The 19349-nt window shown below is 44.5% G+C and overlaps 1 long non-coding RNA gene across 1 annotated transcript in view; it reads left to right on the top strand.

Moving 5' to 3' along the window:
* LOC307181397 overlaps positions 1 to 19349 on the top strand; it is a 54745-nt gene that overhangs the window by 24169 nt on the left and 11227 nt on the right. The window contains exon 3 of the long non-coding RNA XR_013826670.1: positions 18878 to 18963. This is a non-coding gene — a long non-coding RNA (uncharacterized lncRNA). The remainder of the gene's footprint in view (positions 1 to 18877; positions 18964 to 19349) is intronic.

The following is a 19349-nucleotide window of genomic DNA, read 5'->3' on the forward strand; positions in this document are numbered from 1 at the left end:
CCGCTTTCAATTCCTCTTGGCAGCCTTACTTCAGTCTATTTTTGGACGATAGCTGTCATTTATAACTCTGCAGGTTTGTGAATTACAGTGCCCCTGAGCTCCTTTCTTCAACTCGCTTTCTTTTGAGCTGGCCGCAACACCGCAGGATGGCTTCAGGCCCTAATCTGGTTCCGGTACGGCACGCTGAGCCTTTGGTTATTTCCTCTTCCTGGTGGGAAATGAGAGTTAAATTTGCCCGTCCAGACACCTCCAGCTAGCCTCTCATTGGTTCTCCCTATTCCTGTTCATCTTCCGCAGAAATTGCAAACTGGGCCAAACAGGAGGTTAAAGGCGCTGACTCTCCAAGTGGGGAGAGTGTTAGTAAAGCGTCTGGAATGTTGCACCCGAGTACCAGGGGAGGAAAACTGAGACATATTTGAACACGTCTCCCGATCACATGGTTGATCATACTCTGGGTTCCACATGCATGTTTTAGCTGAAGGAAGAATACCATAAACCTGGGTAGTTGAAACCCGTGGAATGGGTACCATGCAATATGACTTCAAAGGGTCTTCATTTGCTCACCGAACCTCTCCAATCCTATCACTGCTGCATTTATGCCCCTGTACACACGCTTGATTCTCTTTTGGAGACATAGCAATCCATAGGTTTTAAGATACTTACTAGTCAGGTACATTCTTAGGCGTTTAATATGGGGTTTTGAGTCCATTTCGTTGAGCAAGGAGTAGCTCTTGTCTATTCCATATTTGGCTTAAGGAACTTTATCTGTGCTCATTTCAATCTCTGGTTTTATGCAGCACCCCAACTCACCTTTCCCCTTAAGCAAGCATAAGTTGGTTTTCTAAATTTGAGACCCTGTTCTGTTCTGTAATTCAGTTCCTGTGTAGCCAAGTTTACATTCCGTGTATTACTGATATCTTATGATGTTTCTTTTTCTGTGTGACTTATTTCAGTTAGAATCATCATACCTGAATCCACTCATTGTGCTGCTAAGGGCCTGATGACACAGATTTCATTGCTGAGTGATATTGTTTTGTAAGTAAATACCACAACTTCTTTATCCATTTTTCACTTTCTGCGATGTTGAACTTGTACTGTAAACGAGGTTCTTGTAAACAGAGCCGTTCCAAACTTTGGGGTGGCTGTGTCTTTTTGATTTTAATTTCCCTAAGCTATAGGACCATAAGTGGAAGTGCCCTAGGCTCTGTTGCTTTGTTTTTTAGATGTTTCAGGAAACACCATACACTTCTCCCGAGTGGTTGTTGGCAATTTACATCCCGCCCATCAGCATAACAAGGCTCCCAGTTCTCCATGGCCTGTCCTGCCTTTCTGGATTTTACCCTTTTTTCAGATGGCCCTTTTGACCGGGGGGAAGTGAGACTTCATTGTAGTGCAGATTTCCTTTGCAAGCTTGCTTGGTTGGCCAAAAAGGGCGTATGCGTTTTTTCCTGAATATATTCAGGAAAAAACGCATACGCCCTTTTTGGCCAAGTGCATCATTGTGGACGTTCTGCCTCTTTTCCTATGCTTTCAATGCAATTCCAGTCTACTTCCTGATATCGGTTTCCTGCAATTCTGCCCTGCTTTCAAGTCCTCTTGGCAGCCTTACTTCAGTCTATTTTTGGACGATAGCTGTCATTTATAACTCTGCAGGTTTGTGAATTACAGTGCCCCTGAGCTCCTTTCTTCAATTCGCTTTCTTTTGAGCTGGCCGCAACACCGCAGGATGGCTTCAGGCCCTAATCTGGTTCCGGTACGGCACACTGAGCCTTTGGTTATTTCCTCTTCCTGGTGGGAAATGAGAGTTAAATTTGCCCGTTCAGACACCTCCAGCTAGCCTCTCATTGGTTCTCGCTATTCCTGTTCATCTTCCGCAATAATTGCAAACTGTGCCAAACAGGAGGTTAAAGGCGCTGACTCTCCAAGTGGGGAGAGTGTTAGTAAAGCGTCTGGAATGTTGCACCCGAGTACCAGGGGAGGAAAACTGAGACATATTTGAACACGTCTCCCGTTCACATGGTTGATCATACTCTGGGTTCCACATGCATGTTTTATCTGAAGGAAGAATACCTTAAACCTGGAGAGTTGAGACCCGTGGAATGGGTACCGTGCAATATGACTTCAAAGGGTCTTCATTTGCTCACCGAACCTCTCCAATCCTATCACTGCTGCATTTATGCCCCTGTACACACACTTGATTCTCTTTTGGAGACATAGCAATCCATAGGTTTTAAGATACTTACTAGTCAGGTACATTCTTAGGCATTTAATATGGGGTTTTGAGTCCATTTCGTTGAGCAAGGAGTAGCTCTTGTCTATTCCATATTTGGCTTAAGGAACTTTATCTGTGCTCATTTCAATCTCTGGTTTTATGCAGCACCCCAACTCACCTTTACCCTTAAGCAAGCATAAGTTGGTTTTCTAAATTTGAGACCCTGTTCTGTTCTGTAATTCAGTTCCTGTGTAGCCAAGTTTACATTCCGTGTATTACTGATATCTTATGATGTTTCTTTTTCTGTGTGACTTATTTCAGTTAGAATCATCATACCTGAATCCACTCATTGTGCTGCTATGGGCCTGATGACACAGATTTCATTGCTGAGTGATATTGCTTTGTAAGTAAATACCACAACTTCTTTATCCATTTTTCACTTTCTGCGATGTTGAACTTGTACTGTAAACGAGGTTCTTGTAAACAGAGGCGTCCCAAACTTTGGGGTGGCTGTGTCTTTTTGATTTTAATTTCCCTAAGCTATAGGACCATAAGTGGAAGTGCCCTAGGCTCTGTTGCTTTGTTTTTTAGATGTTTCAGGAAACACCATACACTTCTCCCGAGTGTCTGTTGGCAATTTACATCCCGCCCATCAGCATAACAAGGCTCCCAGTTCTCCATGGCCTGTCCTGCCTTTCTGGATTTTACCCTTTTTTCAGATGGCCCTTTTGACCGTGGGGAAGTGAGACTTCATTGTAGTGCAGATTTCCTTTGCAAGCTTGCTTGGTTGGCCAAAAAGGGCGTATGCGTTTTTTCCTGAATATATTCAGGAAAAAACGCATACGCCCTTTTTGGCCAAGTGCATCATTGTGGACGTTCTGCCTCTTTTCCTATGCTTTCAATGCAATTCCAGTCTACCTCCTGATATCGGTTTCCTGCAATTCTGCCCCGCTTTCAAGTCCTCTTGGCAGCCTTACTTCAGTCTATTTTTGGACGATAGCTGTCATTTATAACTCTGCAGGTTTGTGAATTACAGTGCCCCTGAGCTCCTTTCTTCAATTCGCTTTCTTTTGAGCTGGCCGCAACACCGCAGGATGGCTTCAGGCCCTAATCTGGTTCCGGTACGGCACACTGAGCCTTTGGTTATTTCCTCTTCCTGGTGGGAAATGAGAGTTAAATTTGCCCGTTCAGACACCTCCAGCTAGCCTCTCATTGGTTCTCGCTATTCCTGTTCATCTTCCGCAATAATTGCAAACTGTGCCAAACAGGAGGTTAAAGGCGCTGACTCTCCAAGTGGGGAGAGTGTTAGTAAAGCGTCTGGAATGTTGCACCCGAGTACCAGGGGAGGAAAACTGAGACATATTTGAACACGTCTCCCGTTCACATGGTTGATCATACTCTGGGTTCCACATGCATGTTTTATCTGAAGGAAGAATACCTTAAACCTGGAGAGTTGAGACCCGTGGAATGGGTACCGTGCAATATGACTTCAAAGGGTCTTCATTTGCTCACCGAACCTCTCCAATCCTATCACTGCTGCATTTATGCCCCTGTACACACGCTTGATTCTCTTTTGGAGACATAGCAATCCATAGGTTTTAAGATACTTACTAGTCAGGTACATTCTTAGGCATTTAATATGGGGTTTTGAGTCCATTTCGTTGAGCAAGGAGTAGCTCTTGTCTATTCTATATTTGACTTAAGGAACTTTATCTGTGCTCATTTCAATCTCTGGTTTTATGCAGCACCCCAACTCACCTTTCCCCTTAAGCAAGCATAAGTTGGTATTCTAAATTTGAGACCCTGTTCTGTTCTGTAATTCAGTTCCTGTGTAGCCAAGTTTCCATTCCGTGTATTACTGATATCTTATGATGTTTCTTTTTCTGTGTGACTTATTTCAGTTAGAATCATCGTACCTGAATCCACTCATTATGCTGCTACGGGCCTGATGACATAGATTTCATTGCTGAGTGATACTGCATTGTACGTAAGTACCACAAGTTCTTTATCCATTTTTCACTTTCTGTGATATTGAACTTGTACGGTAAACGAGGTTCTTGTAAACAGAGGCGTCCCAAACTTTGGGGTGGCTGTGTCTTTTTTATTTTAATTTCCCTAAGCTATAGGACCATAAGTGGAAGTGCCCTAGGCTCTGTTGCTTTGTTTTTTAGATGTTTCAGGAAACACCATACACTTCTCCCGAGTGTCTGTTGGCAATTTACATCCCGCCCATCAGCATAACAAGGCTCCCAGTTCTCCATGGCCTGTCCTGCCTTTCTGGATTTTACACTTTTTTCAGATGGCCCTTTTGACCGGCGGGCAGTGAGACTTCATTGTAGTGCAGATTTCCTTTGCAAGCTTGCTTGGTTGGCCAAAAAGGGCATATGCGTTTTTTCCTGAATATATTCAGGAAAAAACGCATACGCCCTTTTTGGCCAAGTGCATCATTGTGGACGTTCTGCCTCTTTTCCTATGCTTTCAATGCAATTCCAGTCTACCTCCTGAAATCGGTTTCCTGCAATTCTGCCCCGCTTTCAAGTCCTCTTGGCAGCCTTACTTCAGTCTATTTTTGGACGATAGCTGTCATTTATAACTCTGCAGGTTTGTGAATTACAGTGCCCCTGAGCTCCTTTCTTCAACTCGCTTTCTTGTGACCTGGCCGCAGCACCGCAGGATGGCTTCAGGCCCTAATCTGGTTCCGGCACGGCACGCTGAGCCTTTGGTTAATTCCTCTTCCTGGTGGGAAATGAGAGTTAAATTTGCCCGTCCAGACACCTCCAGCTAGTCTCTCATTGGTTCTCGCTATTCCTGTTCATCTTCCGCAGAAATTGCAAACTGGGCCAAACAGGAGGTTAAAGGGACTGACTCTCCAAGACGGGAGAGTGTTAGTAAAGCGTCTGGAATGTTGCACCCGAGTACCAGGGAACGAAATCTGAGACATATTTGAACACGTCTTCCGATCACATGGTTGATCATACTCTAGGTTCCACATGCATGTTTTAGCTGAAGGAAGAATACCTTAAACCTGGGTAGTTGAAACCCGTGGAATGGGTACCATGCAATATGACTTCAAAGGGTCTTCATTTGCTCACCGAACATCTCCAATCCTATCACTGCTGCGTTTATGCCCCTGTACACATGCTTGATTCTCTTTCGGAGACATAGCAATCCATAGGTTTTAAGATACTTACTAGTCAGGTACATTCTTAGGCGTTTAATATGTGGTGTTGAGTCCATTTCGTTGAGCAAGGAGTAGCTCTTGTCTATTCCATATTTGGCTTAAGGAACTTTATCTGTGCTCATTTCAATCTCTGGTTTTATGCAGCACCCCAACTCACCTTTCCCCTTAATTAAGCTGAAGTTGGTTTTCTAAATTTGAGACCCTGTTCTGTTCTGTAATTCAGTTCCTGTGTAGCCAAGTTTCCATTCCGTGTATTACTGATATCTTATGATGCTTCTTTTTCTGTGTGACTTATTTCAGTTAGAATCATCATACCTGAATCCACTCATTGTGATGCTAAGGGCCTGATGACACAGATTTCATTGCTGAGTGATATTGCTTTGTAAGTAAATACCACAACTTCTTTATCCATTTTTCACTTTCTGCGATGTTGAACTTGTACTGTAAACGAGGTTCTTGTAAACAGAGCCGTTCCAAACTTTGGGGTGGCTGTGTCTTTTTGATTTTAATTTCCCTAAGCTATAGGACCATAAGTGGCAGTGCCCTAGGCTCTGTTGCTTTGTTTTTTAGATGTTTCAGGAAACACCATACACTTCTCCCCAGTGTCTGTTGGCAATTTACATCCCGCCCATCAGCATAACAAGGCTCCCAGTTCTCCATGGCCTGTCCTGCCTTTCTGGATTTTACACTTTTTTCAGATGGCCCTTTTGACCAGGGGGAAGTGAGACTTCATTGTAGTGCAGATTTCCTTTGCAAGCTTGCTTGGTTGGCCAAAAAGGGCGTATGCGTTTTTTCCTGAATATATTCAGGAAAAAACGCATACGCCCTTTTTGGCCAAGTGCATCATTGTGGACGTTCTGCCTCTTTTCCTATGCTTTCAATGCAATTCCAGTCTACCTCCTGAAATCGGTTTCCTGCAATTCTGCCCCACTTTCAAGTCCTCTTGGCAGCCTTACTTCAGTATATTTTTGGACGATAGCTGTCATTTATAACTCTGCAGGTTTGTGAATTACAGTGCCCCTGAGCTCCTTTCTTCAACTCGCTTTCTTGTGACCTGGCCGCAACACCGCAGGATGGCTTCAGGCCCTAATCTGGTTCTGGCACGGCACGTTGAGCCTTTGGTTAATTCCTCTTCCTGGTGGGAAATGAGAGTTAAATTTGCCCGTCCAGACACCTCCAGCTAGTCTCTCATTGCTTCTCGCTATTCCTGTTCATCTTCCGCAGAAATTGCAAACTGGGCCAAACAGGAGGTTAAAGGGACTGACTCTCCAAGTGGGGAGAGTGTTAGTAAAGTGTCTGGAATGTTGCACCCGAGTACCAGGGTACGAAAACTGAGACATATTTGAACACGTCTCCTGATCACATGGTTGGTCATACTCTAGGTTCCACATGCATGTTTTAGCTGAAGGAAGAATACCTTAAACCTGGGTAGTTGAAACCCGTGGAATGGGTACCATGCAATATGACTTCAAAGGGTCTTCATTTGCTCACCGAACCTCTCCAATCCTATCACTGCTGCGTTTATGCCCCTGTACACATGCTTGATTCTCTTTCGGAGACATAGCAATCCATAGGTTTTAAGATACTTACTAGTCAGGTACATTCTTAGGCGTTTAATATGCGGTTTTGAGTCCATTTCGTTGAGCAAGGAGTAGCTCTTGTCTATTCCATATTTGGCTTAAGGAACTTTATCTGTGCTCATTTCAATCTCTGGTTTTATGCAGCACCCCAACTCACCTTTCCCCTTAAGCAAGTATAAGTTGGTTTTCTAAATTTGAGACCCTGTTCTGTTCTGTAGTTCAGTTCCTGTGTAGCCAAGTTTAAATTCCGTGTATTACTGATATCTTATGATGTTTCTTTTTCTGTGTGACTTATTTCAGTTAGAATCATCATACCTGAATCCACTCATTGTGCTGCTAAGGACCTGATGACATAGATTTCATTGCTGAGTGATATGTCTTTGTAAGTGAATACCACAACTTCTTTATCCATTTTTCACTTTCTGCGATGTTGAACTTGTACTGTAAACGAGGTTCTTGTAAACAGAGCCATTCCAAACTTTGGGGTGGCTGTGTCTTTTTGATTTTAATTTCCCTAAGCTATAGGACCATAAGTGGAAGTGCCCTAGGCTCTGTTGCTTTGTTTTTTAGATGTTTCAGGAAACACCATACACTTCTCCCAAGTGTCTGTTGGCAATTTACATCCCGCCCATCAGCATAAGAATGCTCCCAGTTCTCCATGGCCTGTTGTGCCGTTATGGATTTTACACTTTTTTCAGATGGCCCTTTTGACCGGGTGGAAGTGAGACTTCATTGTAGTGCAGATTTCCTTTGCAAGCTTGCTTGGTTGGCCAAAAAGTGCGTATGCGTTTTTTCCTGAATATATTCAGGAAAAAACGCATACGCCCTTTTTGGCCAAGTGCATCATTGTCGAGTTTCTGACTCTCTTCATATGCTTTCAATGCAATTCCAGTCTACCTCCTGAAATCGGTTTCCTGCAATTCTGCCTTGCTTTCAATGCCTCTTCATAGCCTTACCTCAATATATTTTTTAAAAATAGTTGGCCTTTATAACTCTGCAGGTTTTTGAATTGCAGTGGCCCTTAGCTCCATTTTTTAGCTCTTATTTTTGTGGTCTTGCCCCATAACCACAGGATTCCTTGAAGCCCTATTTTTCTTCTGGGGCACCTTGCTGTGCCTTTGGTTAATTCTTCTTACTGATGTGATATTAGAGTGACATGTGCCCATTGAAACCGCTACAGCTAGTTTCTCACTGGTTCCCCCTATTCCCATTCATCCTCTGCACTAACTGCAGACTGTGCGATACCAGAACTTAAAGGCATTGACTCCATGTGGGGATGTTGTTAGTAAAGCGGCTGGAATGTCGATCCGGAGCCCCAGGAGAGGAAAAATGAGGTGCGTTTTAGAAACCTTTCCCGATCATATGGTATACCAGTCGCTGGGTTTCCCAAGCATGGTTTAGCTGTAGGAAGATTCCCTTCAACCTGGAGTGTTGGGACCCTTGGACTGAGTAGCATGAAGTATTGCATTAAACTTTCGGCAGTTGCTCACCAAAGCTCACCAATCCTGTCAGCCCCAAGTGTCCAGCCTTATGTCTTATCCAGCTGTGGGTTTATATGTGGTCAATCCAGGTTGCATCACAGCCCCTGAGCGAATTTTGTAAGAATTTTTCTCTCTTTCATTGTTTCAGCGTTTTGTTTTTAAAATTTATTTCTATAATGGGGTTTAGCTCCTTTTCACTGCTGTGTTTGTGCCGCTCTGCACACACTTGATTCCCTTATGGAGATATATCAATACATGGGTTTTAAGATTCTTATTCCTCAGATATATTTCTCTGCGGTGTATAGGGTGTGTTGAGGCCTGTTCATTGAGCAAGGTGTAGATCTTGTCTAATACCTATTTGGTTTATTGAACGGTATCTGTGCTAATTTCAAACTCTGGTTTTATGCATCACCCCACCTCTCCTTTCCCCTTAAGCTGACATAAGTGTGTTTTCTAAATGTGAGACACTGTTCTGTTCTGTAATTCATTTCTTGTGCAGCCATATTTACCCTCCCTCTATAAGTGATATCTTATGATATGTTTCTTTTTCTGTTTGACTTATTTCAAGTAGTATTATCGGACCTAAATCCACTCTTTATCCTTCTACTAGCCTTATTACATTGATTTCATGGTGAAGAGATATTCCATTGTACATAAGTACCACATCTTCTTTATCCATTGTTCTCTTTCCTGGGATATTTAAGGTGTACTGAAGTTGAGGTTCTTGTAAACAGAGTAGCCCTAAACTGTGGTGTGCTTGTGTCTTGTTGATTTTTAGACTTCCCTAGATATACTCCCATGATTGGAAGTGTCCTATGCTCTGTAGCTCTGTTTTTTAGATGATTTAGGAACCACCATACACTTCTCCAGAGTGGCTCTCGGCAGTTCACACACTGCCCATCAGCGTATAAAGGCTCCCTGTTCTCCATGGCCTGTCCTGCATTTCTGGTTTTTACAATTTTTTAGGATGGCCCTTTTGACCGGTGGGAAGTGAGACTTCTTTGTTGTGCACATTTGCATTGCTTGCTTGCTTCGTTGCCCATAAAGTGCGTATGCGTTTTTTCCTGGATATAATCAGGAAAAAACGCATACGCCCTTTTGGGCCAACTGCATCATTGTCGAAATTCTGCCGCTTTTCATGTGCGTTAAAGACGAGTCCAATCTATCTCTTGAAATCTGTTTCTTGCAATTCTGTCTTGCATTCAGATCCTCTTCTTTGCCTTACCTCAACATATTTTTGGACGTTAGTTTTCATTTATAACTCTGCAGGTTTGTGAATTGCAGTGACCCTGAGCTCCATTGTTTAAGTTGCTCTTTTGTGAGCTGGCCTCAAACCCGCAGGATTGCTTCAGGCCCTATTTTGGCTCCGGCGAGGCAGGCTGAGCCTTCCTTTAATTCTTACTCTTAATGGGAAATTAGAGTGATATGTGCCCGTCCAAACCCCTACAACTCTTCTCTCATTGGTTCCCCCTCTTCCCGTTCATCCTCCTCACAATTTGCAAAATGTGTGAAACAGAAGTTTAAATGTGCTGATTCTCCAAGTGGGGAGATTCTAAGTAGCGTGGCTGGAATGGTGAACAGGAGCACCAGGAGAGGATAAATGAGGTGCATTTTAGACACATCTCCCGATCACATGGTGTACAGTCCTCTGGGTTTTCCATGCATGTTTTAGCTGTAGGAAGATCCCTTGAACCTGCAGATTTGGGACCCATTGAATGGGTACCAGGTAGTATTACTTTAAAGGGTGTGCATTTCCTCACCCAACCTCACATTTCTCTTAGCGCAAACAGTTTCCAGCCTTATGTCTCATCCTGCTGTGGGTCTAGATGTGTTCAATCCATGTTGCATCACCGTCCCTGAGGAAAAGTTGTAAGAGGTTTTCTCTGTCTCTCTGTCGTTTATTTTTTTCAATTTATTACTATATTGGTTACAGCTGATTTTCAAAGCTCTGTTTCTTGCTGCTGTACATCCACTTGATTCACGTACAGAGAGACATCAATAAATTCTTTTTCAGATTCTTACCAGTCGTATATATTCTTTTCCGGTGACTTGAGTGTGCTGAGTGCAGTTCTTTTAGCTACCGTGTAGGCCTTGTTGATTATCAGTTTGGTATTTGGAATGGTATCTTTGCTAATTTCAACCTCCTGGATGATGCCTCACCCCTCCCCACCTTTCCCGTTTAGCAGCCTTATGCGTGTTTTCTACATATTTGACTATGTTTTTGTTTTGTAATTTATTTCATGTGTAGCCATTTTGGATTCCACCTTTAAGTGATATCTTATGATATGTGTCTTTTTCTTTTTGAATTCTGTCACTTAGAATGATCATACGTAACTCCTCCGGAGTCGTTACAACTGGCCATATTTCATTGATTTCCAGGCTGAATAATATTCCACTCTACCTAAGTACCACATCTCTATCCATTTTTTCCCTCCAGAGACATTTAAGTTATATCCTAGTCGAGGATCTTTTAAACAGAGAGGGGGTAAACATTGGGGTGCCTGTGTCCTCTCGATTTTTGTTTTTCCCAAGATATACGCCCATGAGTGCAAGTGCCCTATGCTCTGTAGCTCATTTTTTAGATGCTTTAGTAAACACAATACACTTCTCCAGAATGGCCGTTGGCAATATACATTTCCACTATAAGTCTCACAGGGCTCCCTCTTCTCGTTGCCCTGTCCTGCATTTCTGTTGTTTACGCTTTATGAGGATGGCTCTTCTGACTGATGCGAAGTGATATCTTTTGTAGTATTGACTTCCAGTGCCCACCTGTTTGGTTGGCTAAAAAAGTGTATGCCCTTTTCTTGAATATATACAGAAAAGAACGCATACACCCTTTTTGGCCAACTGCAATGTTGGCAATGTTCAGCTCCTTTTCTTGTGCTTAATGGCGAGTCCTTTCTACCTCCTCAAATCCCTTTCCTGCCATTCTCCCTTGCTTACAAGTCCTTTTCTCTGACTTTCCTCAAGACATTTTTCAGTGATGGATATTTTCAACTCTGCAGTTTTGTGAATTTTACTGCCCCTGAGTTCCATTGTTCTACTTGTGTTTATGGGAACTGGCCACAAAGCAGCGGGATTTCCTCAAGCCCTATACTGTTTCCATGGGCAACCCTAGCCTTTGGTCAATTCGTCTTCCTGATTGGAAATTAGAGTGACATGTGCCTGTCTGAACACCTAGGACTTGTCTCTCATTGTTCCTCATCCTTCCGCTTCATCCTCTGGACAAATTCCAAACTGTACGCAACAGGATGTTGACAGTGCTGACATCTCCAAGTGGGGAGACTGTTAGTAAAGACGCTGGAGGGGTGAACCCGAGCACCAGGAGATGAGGAGATGAGATGCCTTTTCCAAACTCTTCCCGATCAGATGGTATACCATCCTCTGGGTGTGACAGACATGTTTTAGCAGTAGGAAGAGTCCCATTCATGTAAGGAGAACACCAGGGCTTTTTCAAAATCAGTGTCTCCCCGAAACCCAAACTGGGGAAGTTTTTAAGCTACGGCTACACATATGTTCATTAAGGGCCTTGGGAAGTAGGCAGAGTCCAAACTTTAGATGATTGAAGTCTTCAGGGTCAGAAGCACTCACCACCAGCTTCCCTTAGGCTACACTTTAACTGTCATTGATAGATGATGTCAATAAAAATATCTATTCTTTTTCAGATTATTTCCCCTTATAGGTTATTGCAAAATGTTGAGTGTAGTTCCCTGTGCTATACAGTAGTTCCTTGTTGATGATCTATTTTATACATAGCAGTGTGTATGTGTTCATTCCAAACTGTTAATTTATCCCTCCTCCCACCTTTCCCCTTTGGTAATAATAAATTATAAGATTTTATACTTCTCAGAAATGGGGGAGCTGAAAGAGAGGTATCATTTTCAATGGAAAAGCATTTAAAACAAGATTGAAGGTTTAACCAAGATTATTAGCTGTACATCCTTGGAAAGAAATCACTTCGTTTCTCTAATATTGACCTGACAAATAAGACAAACCTTTTCACTGAACTTGCTTATAAAAAGTGATGGAAATATCAAATGGAAGTGTTAAAAACATCTTATTTTACCCGAGCCTTATACACTGTTCTATGTTAACTACAGTTTGGCTCACACATCTGTTCATTGAGGTTACAATAGTCTCAATTTCTGTTACTGATCCTCCAGAGTGGACCCCAACAAGTGTCCCCCTGCCCAGTGTCATTGGGGCCAAGAGATCGAGACTGAGTTTGGTTCACAAGCAAAGGAAACTTTATATTTTGATCAGAGAATGGAGAGGTGAGAGCATGCACTACCCCGTGGGCTGTGGGCTGGGCTGCTGTGTAGAGATCCTGTCAGAGTCAGTGGGAGGGAGGGAGGCGGCGGAGCTCTCGAGGGCCGGGTTGGCTGTAGCTCAGGCTCTATATCGTGGAGTCTGCACTGGGCCCCAGGAGCTGAGGTGTCGACCCAGCCATTCTGCACTAGGAAATCTGGTCTGAAGTGCTGGGTGTGGAACCTCTGCATGCGGGACCCTAGGAGCACGTGAAATTAGACAAAGCACAAAGGATAAAAAAGGTTAGACTTGAGTTTATTGCCCAGATTCTATTTTTATCTCCCAGGGATTTTTAATGGGCTTTGCTGGGGACAAACCCCTCCTCTGCCTTTTGTCCCGTTCCTCATTCTTGGAGTGCTGAGGGTGCAGACCCTTCTTCTGTAACTGCTGAGTGCTGAGTTGGGAGCCCTCATACCCTGGGGCGAGGGTCAGAGCTTCTCCCCAGCAGCCTCCCGGTGACGTTGATTGTCCCCAGGACCCCTGCCTCCCTGCTCGTCCACCTGAGCACCAGCATTGGAAGTGTTATAGATTCTAATGACCTTTAAGGGTCCAGGAAAGAGATGTGCAGAGACGCTGTGGGGGCCGGTTTCACCCCGCCCCACATTTGTTCGGCCACCTTAGGCTGACCGTCTCTGCCAGCCTAGATGCTCTGACCAGTAGTCTGCGCTTTCTTCAGTTAGGCCCCTGAATTAACGTACAAACAGCACCAGGTGTCAGAGCCCTGCCCGCTCAACTCCCAGACAGTCCAGGGTCAGTGGTGACCAAGGACCATGATGGCTACTGAGTCAACAGCCTTTTGAAGTAAACAGGAGTCCAGCCGGTCTTATTGGCCACCATCATCACGGTGTCTGTAGGCTTTTCTATGGTGACAGTGTGGTATACTGTTCCCCCGCCAAGATTATTAGCTCCCCTCTGGGTGCAGTAAGTCCTGCAAGCAGTAGTCTACTCTTTTGGGACACACTCTTGTTGTTTTATGAGAGAAACTCCAGGTCAAGTGATGTTCACACGAGTCGTCATGGTGCCCTGTTGCCCCCGGTTATCTCTCTGGATGTTGGAGTTGGAGGGCCTCCTCACTCGAGGTCGGTGTGCCCACGGAGCGAACCCTGCAACTTCAGGGCATGGTTGGTGGTTAGGATCACCACGTGGGGTCCTTTTCCCTTAGGAGGGAGGTGGCCTTTTGGGCTGCTGATTTCCAGGTTTTTAGATACCGCCAGTATCTTGGCCAGATGTGGCAGTGGGCCAAGCCCCTTAGTGACCGTAGTTTATCCTACCTGGATGGCATTCTTGCATTGTTCCATTTCAAGTGGTCCCAGTTTTTGCACTAATTCTCCAATGGCGATTCACCTTTCACCGGGAATGTAAAGGTCAAAGGGTTTAGCTAAATTAGGGAGTTCCAGGGCAAGGGTCTGAATTGACTGCTCTTTCCATTCTTGAAAGGCCACTTCTGGATTCTATTCAAAAGGATCATCATCTTTTCCTTTCAGTGTTTCATATAGAGGCCCAGCTAGTAGACTGTAGCTAGGGATCCAGAAGCAGCAAACCCTGGCCTCCCCAGGAACCCCTAAGCTGTCTTCTAGTTTTAGAAAGGGGTAAGGCTGAAAATGGTTTCTTCCCTTTCCTGGGATGGGCTTCTCTGACCTTCTGTGAGAATGAAGCCCAGGCAGGTCACCGCAGTCTGTGATATTTGAGCTTTTTCTTGGACAACTTCTATCCTTTATTGGCTTGGTAGTTCAGAGGCCTCCTTAGTAGGGCTGGTGATCAGAATGTCGTCTGCATATTGAAGGAGGGTTTCCTTTTCCAGAGGTAGAACTTTTAGGTCTTTAGCTAAGCTTTCCCCAAAGATGGTGTGGGAATTTTTGCACCCTTGGGGCCAGACGGCCCGGAAGTATTGTTTTAGTTGTATGTGGAGTCCTGCCACTCACAAGCCAAAATTTCTTGTGACTCTGGGACTAATGGAATACAAAAGAAGGCATCATTGAAGACTAATACAGAATACCATGTCCTGGTGGTTGGTAGAATGACCAGCAGGGTGTAGGAATTAGGAGCAACTGGAGGTATATCCTCGGTGGCTTCACTGACTGTCCTGACATCCTTTACCAGGTCCCCAGCAGCCCATGGGGCTCTCGTGGTCAGACCAATCCCAGAATATGGAGCTCACCTGGGCAGGTACCCCACCCCCACCCCAGCCCATGGGGCTCTCGTGGTCAGGCCCCTCCCAGGATACAGAGCTACCCTTGCAGGTACCGTGGCAGGGCTGGGCACACAGGAACCGTGCACATAGCCCTCATTGCAGAGCACCCCCAGCTCACCTGTCGCTCAGAGCTGACACAGAGCACCTCAGAGCAGGACTTGAACTAACAAACAGCAGCTGCGACAGGTCTGTGACCCTGGGCATCACTCCGTGAGGCCTCCCTCCACCTGGTCTTCCAGAGACTTCCACTGCACCCGGGGCACCAGGCCTCTGTCTCCAACCATGACCCACCCCTCCTCTCCCTGACTCCTGGGTTCCTCTCATTAGGAGAGGGTTTTCTTGAAGTTGTCTCCCACTCATGGGCCAGATAAAATGATTAGAAAACAAGCCAAAGCTGCAGCCCCTTGTCTATCCTGACTCTCAGGAGCCCACACCTGTTCCTTGGACCTGGCCGGTTCAGCAAGTTCCATTTTCTGCAACTGTGAGCCCCTGAGGGGTGATGATTGGCTGACCTGGGCAGCCTTACCGTGCCGGCCAGCCCTCCCCAGGTGTGCCTGGGTTGAGATCAATATAAATACCACTCCAGGCAGCAAGAGCCCCTGCAGCCGTGCCTGACGCCATTTTCTCTGCCCTGTCAGCAGTCTCGGGGCTGGGCTGGTGGGAGGGAGTGAGAGGCCACGGCTTTGTGGGTGGCCCAGTGTGAGTGGGGCTCTGCTGGACTTTCTGCAGCAGTTGCCAGGCTGCCACCTGCTAAAGAAGAGGATGTGTCACCCATACCTGCTGCTGGAATTTCTCCCTGGGCAGAGGTGAGGAAGGAAAAAAGCAGTGGGGGCAGGGACAGGACGGGTATCTCAGGCAGGGAAATGGAAATCTTCCAGAAGAGCACCCAGGGCCAGGACCATCCTGGCTGGCCTGCAGGCACCAAGTCGGCCGGCATGCTGTCACTCGTGTGGCTCTATGGCCCTTCCTCTAGGCTTTCAAGTCCTTGTATATATTCAGGTGTTTTACCTGGGACGGGTGGGAATAGTTCAGCAGCAACTGGCCTGGGGCTCAGCTCACGTTTACTCACAGATGCCTCGGCACGGTGCCCCAGCTTTGCAATGAGGACGCTTGTTGCGTGGGGGCTGCTGGCTGAATGGGAGACGATTCCCCACCACTGACCAACTTCAGAATTGTTTACAACTGGAGCAAGTGCCCTGATACGGTTTTCCTCTGTGGAACTGGTGGGTTCTGTGTTTTTTTTCTCTTTTTCGTTTTTGGTTCAAGGTAGATTTTATTCCTCTTTTTTGTATTTACAGATATAAGCATGGAAATAATTTATTCATATAAATACATGTATGTGCAGGGAATAATTGTTTTTTCTGTTTTATTTTTTAAATTTTACTTCTTTTTAATTTTGAATTTTATTTTATATTTTTATACAGCAGGTTCTTATTGGTTATCTATTTTATACATATAAATGTATACATGCCAATCCCAGTCTCTCAACTCCTCCCACCACCACCCCCCCAACAGCTTTCCCCCCTTGTTGTCCATACGTTTGTTGTCTACATCTGTTGCTCTATTTATGCCTTGCAAAATGGTTAATCTGTACAGTTTTTCTAGGTTCCACATATATGCATGAATATACAAGATTTGTTTTTCTCCTTCTGACTTACTTCACTCTGTATGACAGTCTCTAGATCCATCGACGTCTCTACAAATGACCCAATTTCATTCCTTTTCATGGCTTAGTAATATTCCATTTTATATATGTACCACAGCTTTATGCATTCGTCTGTCTGTGGGCATTTAGGTTGCTTCCATTACCTCGATATTGTAAATAGTGATGCAATGAACATTGCGGTGAATGACTCTTTTTGATTTATGGTTTTGTCTGGGTATATGTCCAGTACTGGGATTGCTGTATCATATGGTAATTCTATTGTTAGTTTCTTAAGAAATTCCATATTGTTCTCCATAATGACTGTATCAATTTATATTCCCAACAATAGTGGAAGAGGGTTCCTTTTCTCCACACCCTTTCCAGCATTTTTTGTTTGTAGATTTTCAATGATGCCTATTCTACCAGGTGTGAGGTGATACCTCATTGTTGAATCCATTTCGTTGAGCAAGGGGTAGCTCTTGTCTATTACATATTTGGCTTATGGAACGGTATCTGTGCTAATTTCAAACTCTGCTTTTATGCAGCACCCCAACTCACCTTCCCCCTTAAGCAGGCATAAGTTGGTTTTCTAAACTTGAGACCCTGTTCTGTTTTGTAATTCAGTTCATGTGTAGCCAAGTTCACATTCCGTGTATTAGTGATACCTTATGATGTTTCTTTTTCTGTGTGACTTATTTCACTTAGAATCATCGTGCCTCAATCCACTCATTATGCTGGTACGGGCCTGGTGACATAGATTTCATTGCTGAGTGGTATTCTGTTGTACAGAAGTACCGCAACTTCTTTATCCATTATTTGCTCTCTGGGATATTTAACTTGTGCCGGAGAAGAGATTCCTGTAAAAAGAGCCGTCCCAAATTTTGGGGTTGCTGTGTCTTTTTGATATTAATTTCCCTAAGCTATAGGACCATAAGTGGAAGTGCCCTAGGCTCTGTTGCTTTGTTTTTTAGATGTTTCAGGAAACACCATACACTTCTCCCAAGTGTCTGTTGGCAATTTACATCCCGCCCATCAGCATAACAAGGCTCCCAGTTCTCCATGGCCTGTCCTGCCTTTCTGGATTTTACACTTTATTCTGATGGCCCTTTTGACCGGGGGGAAGTGAGACTTCATTGTAGTGCAGATTTCCTTTGCAAGCTTGCTTGGTTGGCCAAAAAGGGCGTATGCGTTTTTTCCTGAATATATTCAGGAAAAAACGCATATGCCCTTTTGGCAAAGTGCATCATTGTGGACGTTCTGCCTCTTTTCCTACGCTTTCAATGCAATTCCAGTCTACCTCCTGAAATCGATATCCTGCAATTCTGCCCCGCTTTCAAGTCCTCTTGGCAGCCTTACTTCAGTCTATTTTTGGACGATAGCTGTCATTTATAACTCTGCAGGTTTGTGAATTACAGAGACCCTGAGCTCATTTCTTCAACTCGCTTTCTTTTGAGCTGGCCGCAACACCGCAGGATGGCTTCAGGCCCTAATCTGGTTCCGGCACGGCACGCTGAGCCTTTGGTTATTTCCTCTTCCTGGTGGGAAATGAGAGTTAAATTTGCCCGTCCAGACACCTCCAGCTAGTCTCTCATTGGTTCTCCCTATTCCTGTTCATCTTCCGCAGAAATTGCAAACTGGGCCAAACAGGAGGTTAAAGGCGCTGACTCTCCAAGTTGGGAGAGTGTTAGTAAAGGGTCTGGAATGTTGCACCCGAGTACCAGGGGAGGAAAACTGAGACATATTTGAACACGTCTCCCGTTCACACGGTTGATCATACTCTGGGTTCCACATGCATGTTTTAGCTGAAGGAAGAATACCTTAAACCTGGAGAGTTGAGACCCGTGGAATGGGTACCATGCAATATGACTTCAAAGGGTCTTCATTTGCTCACCGAACCTCTCCAATCCTATCACTGCTGCGTTTATGCCCCTGTACACACGCTTGATTCTCTTTCGGAGACATAGCAATCCATAGGTTTTAAGATACTTACTAGTCAGGTACATTCTTAGGCGTTTAATATGGGGTGTTGAGTCCATTTCGTTGAGCAAGGAGTAGCTCTTGTCTATTCCATATTTGGCTTAAGGAACTTTATCTGTGCTCATTTCAATCTCTGGTTTTATGCAGCACCCCAACTCACCTTCCCCCTTAAGCAAGCGTAAGTTGGTTTTCTAAACTTGAGACACTGTTCTGTTTTGTAATTCAGTTCATGTGTAGCCAAGTTCACATTCTGTGTATTAGTGATACCTTATGATGTTTCTTTTCTGTGTGACTTATTTCAGTTCGAATCATCATACCTGAATCCACTCATTATGCTGCTACGGGCCTGATGACATAGATTTCATTGCTGAGTGATATTGCATTGTACGTAAGTACCACAAGTTCTTTATCCATTTTTCACTTTCTGTGATATTGAACTTGTACCGTAAACGAGGTTCTTGTAAACAGAGCCGTCCCAAACTTTGGGGTGGCTGTGTCTTTTTGATTTTAATTTCCCTAAGCTATAGGACCATAAGTGGAAGTGCCCTAGGCTCTGTTGCTTTGTTTTTTAGATGTTTCAGGAAACACCATACACTTCTCCAGAGTGGCTGTTGGCAATTTACATCCCGCCCATCAGCATAAGAAGGCTCCCAGTTCTCCATGGCCTGTTGTGCCTTTATGGATTTTACACTTTTTTCAGATGGCCCTTTTGACCGGGGGGAAGTGAGACTTCATTGTAGTGCAGATTTCCTTTGCAAGCTTGCTTGGTTGGCC

Source organism: Stenella coeruleoalba (assembly GCF_951394435.1).
Source record: "Stenella coeruleoalba genome assembly, contig: scaffold_85, whole genome shotgun sequence".
In the NCBI taxonomy this organism is placed as follows: Eukaryota; Metazoa; Chordata; class Mammalia; order Artiodactyla; family Delphinidae; genus Stenella; species Stenella coeruleoalba.